This window comes from Ochotona princeps, chromosome 10 (genome assembly GCF_030435755.1).
Source record: "Ochotona princeps isolate mOchPri1 chromosome 10, mOchPri1.hap1, whole genome shotgun sequence".
Lineage (NCBI taxonomy): Eukaryota > Metazoa > Chordata > Mammalia > Lagomorpha > Ochotonidae > Ochotona > Ochotona princeps.
In genome coordinates this window covers 2,523,045-2,530,640 of record NC_080841.1, presented here as the reverse complement: position 1 = coordinate 2,530,640, position 7,596 = coordinate 2,523,045, and positions in this window count along the sequence as shown.

Genomic DNA, 7,596 nt, shown 5'->3' with positions numbered 1-7,596 from the left:
GCTTCAAGAATGCCAATGGATTTATCTCCTGTTTTGTGGAGACAGTTAATCAGGTTGATTGGATTAAGATTATTGCCAAATGTAGTAAAATTTTGTCGTGTCAAACTGTTGTATACATCCATGGAGTTGTGAAGGTTTAAATTTTAGTTTGCACTTTTAATGATTTAGCTCTACAGTTGTATCTGGTTGTTCACTACATATTCTTAGGATAGCTATATTACTGGGAAGACTAAAATTCGCATTCTTGCAATGATGAAAAGATTTCATAGCGGTGACTTTTCTTTCTCAAGGTCTTAAGTCTCCAAAAGCATGTGTTTGTGTATATGTGTGTGCGCACGTGTGTCTTAATGTTTGTCATCTGTATAAATTGTTTAAAATTGTTATAATGTGTTACTGTCTGTTTGTTGGTCAGAAAATATTCTAGCTTTTGTGAATTAAGATTAAACTTCCTGTAGGAAACATTTTAAAAAGCAGGTAAATTAATGCATACATATAATTTGCATATCAACAGCAAAAGCAGGTTGCCTTGAGCTCTGAATTCTGCAGACAATCCCAGAGCTTTCTGATAGGATTGTAAAAATATCTAAGTGATTTTAAACCTTTGCTACAAATTAATTTACTTTGAATTAGATTACTAGTTAACATGGATTTCTTAAATTTATGTAATTTAAATTACTAATAGTTGTTTTTAAAATGTATTATATCATTGATACATTTATTCTTAACCTGTATTCCTGTCTCATTTATAACAGGAAGTAGGCCTTTGGGATAAATGTTTAGTAAAGCTATTATTTGATAGTTTTCACTTTCTACTAACCCTATAAGAGTAAGCAACCTGGTACCTCAGACCCAAGGCCCAGATCCCGTCCTCATTTGGGGGTGAGGATCAGTCTATATTTTCCCAAAAAACGAAAATGGTTCGAGATGGATTCCTGAGAGGCTTGTGCGGCAAGCTCCTGCTGCTGAGTCTTGTGAAAGCTCAGGTACTGGCCAAGATGATGGCATTTGAATCGGAAGATCGATGGGACAAGCAAGTATATTAGGCTTTTATATATTATATATTAGTATCTGTTAAGCACTTAGGTCCTGATATTTCCTGCCAGTTTCCCCTTAAACCAGACTATCAGATTGTCTGGTGTGTGACCCCAGCTGTTGGGGGTCTGGAGCTCTTTTTATAAATAGCTCAATTTCTGCCCATGCTTTTTCTTGGAAGGTGGCATACCAAGAGTTTTGTTCAGACACTGCGCAGCATAATGCTGCTGCAGGAAACCCCCAGTGGAATTTAGAACAGGCAGTGGGGATCTATAGGGATGTCTCTCCAAAGTTATTCAAGGAGCCAATGAGCCTTATGTTGATTTTGTAGCTAGACTTATTCAAACTGCCTCTAGAAATTTTGGGGAGGTGGAGTCAGCAATGCCTTTGGTAAAGCAGTTAGCGTATGAACAGGCTAAAACATGGTGCCATGAGGCAATAAAGCTATGGAAGCGTAGAAAAAAAAAAAGATTAAAACTATGCTATATAAACAGAAAGGGGGAATAGGGATCAATATAGATCCCCAAAGGACAAGCTAGTTATTATTTTTTCAGGTGAGTGTTAATATTAGTAATTCTACTGTACCATCACCCTGCACTGTATTGACTAATTAAACCTTAGGAATAGTGGCCATTCTTTTACCTTTTCCAAAAATTTTCTCACAGATAAAAACAGTACATTTAGAGGACATAAGTATTCCTACTAAAATCCTATGCAGAGTATAACCACGAATTCTTTTGAGGTGAAGCCTCTGTTTCTGCTGTGGAAGCAGCAATGTCCATGATTTTTGGAGGCCAGTTGCAGAATTGCTTTTATCTGTTTGTGTTTCTTGTTAGCAATGCTAGTTAGGCAGAGATTCACTTAACTTGTGGAATAGATTGTTTTCTTTCAGAATGTTGGAATACAACTGAGTACCCACTGGCTGTGGTGATGTGCGTGCCCACCTATTTTCCCAGAACGATGACAGTTAAAGAAAAAGACCTGTCAGTCCACCTGCGGCCAGAGTATGACTTCGGGGTTACCGCTGCCACTGTAATAGCAATAGCTACAGGCAGTTATGACTGTGAACGCCCTGGTGCGGCAGATCTCTGTGGTTCTTCAGACACAGGAGCAGTTTAACCAACATGTTTGGACTGGCTTGCTAATCATAAGCTGATGAGTGGACTTGACTTAAGAACAGGTGGACATGTTATCTGAGGTCCTCTCAGTTTCCAACTTGCAGCTAATCTATTTAGAAGCCTTTCAGTTTATTTGAATGGGATTCGAGATGTTTAGTTTGATAATTTACACGGTTTATTTGTATGGGACTTGGGATGTTCAGTTTGATAATAATTATACATATGGTAATCCTGTTCAATCTGTATCTGCCCTGCCCTGGAATGCTTGGGTATTGTGCACCAGTAGGGGTAGATGTTCAGATATATCAGCTTTTGCATTTATTGATAAGGTAGTGATAAAAAATTGTAATTATAGTAGTAATAGTTCTAGAATATGGGAAGATGTTAAAGTTAAGTGCAGTCATGATATTATTTATAATGCTATTTATGTATGTATACAAGCTCCATTTACCTGGATTGTGTGTTACTCCTTCTATTGTCACCAATGGGTCCCGAGCATTGAATTTGCCCAGAGAGTTATCCGCTATAAATAGCACCAAAGTAGAGATTGCCACGGTAGAGCAATGGACAAATTGGATACTAAAGGGTCTTTCCTTTGCACGCCAATGGGCCGGTATAGTAGGCCTGGGCCTTATCTTATTAATTATTTCTTTGGGGTCAGTGGATGCTTCATACAGCGGCTGCTAGTGCAAGCTGTGCTTGCCCTTCACAACAGAGAATCCCCAGAAGTCTGGCTAGGCATGCTGGACCGGTAGCCAGAGACGGGTAAATATCCGATACAGCTTCACCAACCTAAGACAGGCGCCATGTTCCTAGCCACGTGGTTAGCACATGACGGGTAAGGGGAACCCGATCTCGGAACACCTAAGACAGGCACAGTCCCTTACTTAATAAAACAAGAAGGGGGAGTTGTTGGGAGCACTGACAATGCCCTGCCCTAAGATGGCGCCTGGACCCTACTTCCTCTTGGAGACAGGTTTCAGGAAGTGCCCTGTGATTGGCCCTTTACTGCTTGCCTCAGGCATGTAAGCTGATTGGAGGATTGAGAGATAGCCAGGGGCCTTGGGGGAGGGGTGAGGAGGTTCTCTGTGTAACAGAAATAACGGAATTAACTGACTTAACTGAAGGCTTCTGGGTAACGGATTTAATGGATAGGAGGGATATATAAGCCAGGGGCTTCTGCCCCAAAGAAGGAACTGAAGGTTGGAATAAAAGTGCCTCTGAAACGTCCTCCAGTGTCGGGTGATTTCTTCCGTGGGACGGGAGACATCGATACAGGGGCACAGATCTCTCAACAGGGTTGAATAAAAGCGATTATTGCCACAACTCATGATAATCAAGCCACCTTCAATCGAACATAGGAAAAGATCTTTAAATGTGCACATGAAAAAATCTAAATTGACCTATAGAGGAACTCCAATCAGACTCACAGGAGACCTTTCACAGGAAACTCTACAGGCAAGAAGAGAATGCAGTGACATAATCCAGATTCTAAAAGCAAAAAAAATCATCAGCCCAGAATAACGTACCCAGCAAATCATTTGTCATAGAAAATGAAATAAAATCCTTGCACAGTACAGAAAAGCACAAAGAATACACCTCTTCCAAACCTACCCTACAAATTATACTTAAAGATGTTGCCTTGACAGAGAAGAGGAATAACACCTACCAAAACCAAAGGTAAATGTGAAAAATATCCCAGTAAAATAACAACAGAAGACTAAATCAAAGAAAAATGACAGGATCAAACTATCACCTATTCATGTTAGCCCTGATTGTAAACGGCTTAAACCTATAAATCGAACATCATAGATAAATGGATTGGATTAAAAAACGAAAACCCATCTAATTTGTTGACTGCAACAGACATATCTCACTGATCAACAGAAAATGTATCTCATGGTTTTTAATCTTTTGGTTTTAGTTTCATTTTTCAAAACAGTTTTTTTCTCATTCAATTCTTCACTGACTCGTTGATCATATAGTAGCATCATTTTCTTAAAGAGTGTTCTTGATATTCTTTTTCTTATCTTTAGCAACACATTAGTCATTCAGTACTATGTTATTTAACATCATGGTGCTGTTAATTTCTGTTTTTCTTCTGAGTTTGTATTGTGGCTTTTCATTTAAGGGGATGTATAGGAATTGTGTAATGGAGATTGTCACATCCAGATGTGAGGATACAATGCAGTATGCATCAGTACTTACAGATTAAAGATGGATTCCAAACAAAAGTGTTCAATGTATCATGGTAATTGGATGATGGACACTCTGCCGTTGCTCATGCTCACAATGATGGACTATGACTGGATATGAAGAACTATACTATTGCAATGATATAGGGGAAATCAGTGTTTGGGAGGAGGGACTTGGGGAGTGGGTAAGGGTAATCCCATGGCCTATGAAACTGAATCATAAAATTCTATTACGGTGATCAAAAAATATCAAATAAACAATAGAAAAAATTAATAATTAACAATAGCATGAAGTTAAATAACATGCTACTGAATGACCAATGTGTTGCTGAAACAATTAAAAAACCTTCCTGAAACAAAAAACATCATTGTGTGACCACTGTATGAGTCAGGAAAAAAATTTAAAAAGAAACATGAAAAATTTTGGAATGAATGAAAATTTTTAAAAAGTGTAAGCCCACCTGAGACATTGAAAGGGCTATTCTCAAATTTGCATGACAATTCTCTTATATATCAGAAAACATAGGATATTTTTCCTTTGAGAAATGAATTGTTTCACTGAGCATAATGGTCTGTGCTGGGAACCATTTGGTTGCAAATGGTAGAATTTCATTCTTTTTATTGGCTGAGTAATAGTCCATGGAATAGATAAACCACGGTTTCTTTTATCAACTCCCCTTTCGATGAGCATCTGGGTTGTTTCCACACCTTTGCTATTTTCAATTGTGCTGCTGTGACTATAGGATTACACATCTCTTTCTCATATGCAGAGTTCATGTCCTTTGGATATATTCGCAGAAGTGGAATAGCTGGGTCGTTTGGCAGGTCAACTTTCAGTTCTCTTAGCACTCTCCATACTGACTTCCAAAGTGGTTGTACTAGCCCACACTCCCATCAACAGTGAAGGAGGGGACCTTTCTCTCTACATCCATGCCAGCAGGTGTTGTTAATGCAGTTCTGATTGCAGGCCAATCTCACTGGAGTTAGGCAGAACCTCAGTGTGGTTTTCCCCTGACAGGTGGGGAACCTGAGCATCTTTCTATATGTCTGTTCGTTGTCTCAGTTTGTTCTTTTGAAAAATATCTGTTCATTTCCTTTGCCCATTTCTTCACAGGTTTGTTTGTTTTGCTCTCATTGAGCTTCTGAAGCTCTTTGTAAATCCGGGATATTAGTTTCCTCTTGGTTGTGTAGTGGCAAAGATTTTCTCCTATTCTGTTTGTTTCTTCTTCATTTTGTTGTTTATCTCCCTGGCTGTTCAGAAGCATTTTAGTTTGATTTAGTCCATTTGCTTATTTTGGCTTTGGATGGTGACTTTCTAAGAAGTCCTTCCCAATTCCTAGATGTTGGAGAGTGCTTCCTATGTTTTCCTCCAGTAGTTTGATGGTTTCTGGGTGCAGACTTAGGTCCTTGATCCATTAAGAGCTGATTTTTGCATAAGGTGACCAGTGGGTGTCTTGCTTTTCACTTTTTCAGGCTGCTGCTGAGTTCTCCCGACAGCAGTTGTTGAAGAGACCAGACTTACCCTTGGATTATTTTCAGTCCTGTTCTTGAAGACTGACTGGCTGTACGTGTGTGTTCTGCGTTTTCAGTTCTGCTCCGTTGATCTGCTCCTCTGTTTCAATGACCACAGCCCTGTACTAAGTCTCGAGGTCTGGAATTGTGATTCCTCCGGCTTGATTTTTATGCTTCAGGTTAGCATTGGCTATTTGTGGGCTCCTGTGTTTCCAGATGAACTTTTGTATCTCCTTTTGTAGTTCTGAGAAGCACGTTGGGATTTTGATGAGGAACATGTTGAATCTGTTTACGACTGTGGTAATATGGATATCTGATGATGTAGATCCTGCCAATCCAGGAACATGATAGTTTCGTCCATCTTTTAATGTCTCCTTCCATTTCTCTTGTTTGTTTGCTTTGTCATTTTTATTAAAGAGTTCTTCCACATCTGTGGTTAGGTTAAGTCCAAGGTATTTGAGGTTCATCTCTGCTATTTTATATTTTTTTCCTATTTATTGAGTTATTTATGTATACTCATGCCATTGTTTTATGTTCATTAATTTGATATCCTGCTACCTTCCCAGATTCTCTTCTGGGTTCCCAGTCTCTTGATGGAATCTTCTGTTTCTGTGTAGAGAATCGTGTCATCTGCAAACAGGGATCATTTTAATTCTTCATATCCAACTTGAATTCCTTTAATTTGTTTTTCTTGCCTAATAGCTCTGACAAGGACTTCTATTTGGAATAGCAGTGGTGAAAGTGGACATCCTTGTCTAGTTCCAGATCTTAGGGAAGAGGCTTCCAATCACTCCCCTTTCGTGTGATGCTGGCATTGGGGTTTTTGTGTATTGCTTTGACTGTGTTCTAGAATGTTCCTTCAATACCTATCCTGTTTAAGGCTTTTAGCATGAAGTGGTGTTGGATCTTGTTAAATGCCACCTCTGCATCTTTTGAGATTCTCATATGGTTTTTCTCGTTCCATTTGTTGATGTGGTGTATCACATTTACTGAGTTAGGAATGTTAAACCATCCCTGCATGCCAGGGATGAATCCCACCTGATCTGGATGAATAATCTGACTGATGTGCCCTTGATCATGCTGGCTAGTATTTTGTGGAGGATCTTTGTGTCTGTGTTCATCAGGGATATCGGTCTGTAGTTCTCTTTTCTCCATTTGTCGTTGGCATTATGTAATATTGACTTCACTGAAAGAGTCTGAAAGGACTGCCTCCCTTTCTGTTGCTTGGAATAACTTGTGGGGGGTTGGAGTAAATTCTTCTTGACACATTTGGTAGAATTCCACAGTGAAGCCATGTGCTCCAGGGCTTTTCTTGGTTAGGAGGGATATGATTACTGATTCAATCTCAGTCCTTGTTTGAGCTCTATTTAGATTTTTAATTGCCTCGTGACTCAGTTTTGCTAGATGGTATGTGTTCACAAATCTGTCCATTACTTCTAGGTCTGATTTATTGGCATAGAGCTGCTTGTAATAGTTCCTAATAATTCTCTGTATGTCCTAGGTATCTGTTGTCACATTCCTTTTTTGTCTCTGATCCCATTGTCTCATATCTTTTCCCTCCTTTTTTGATTAGTTGGGTTAGTATAGTGTCTATTTTGTTGATTTTCTCAAAGAACCAGCTCTTTGATTCATTGATCCTACACGTTGTTCTTTTGTTCTCTATTTGGTTTATTTCTTCCCTTGTTTTGGTTATTTCTTTTTTCCTGCTCATGTTGGGGTTGCTTTGCTGTTGTTTTTCT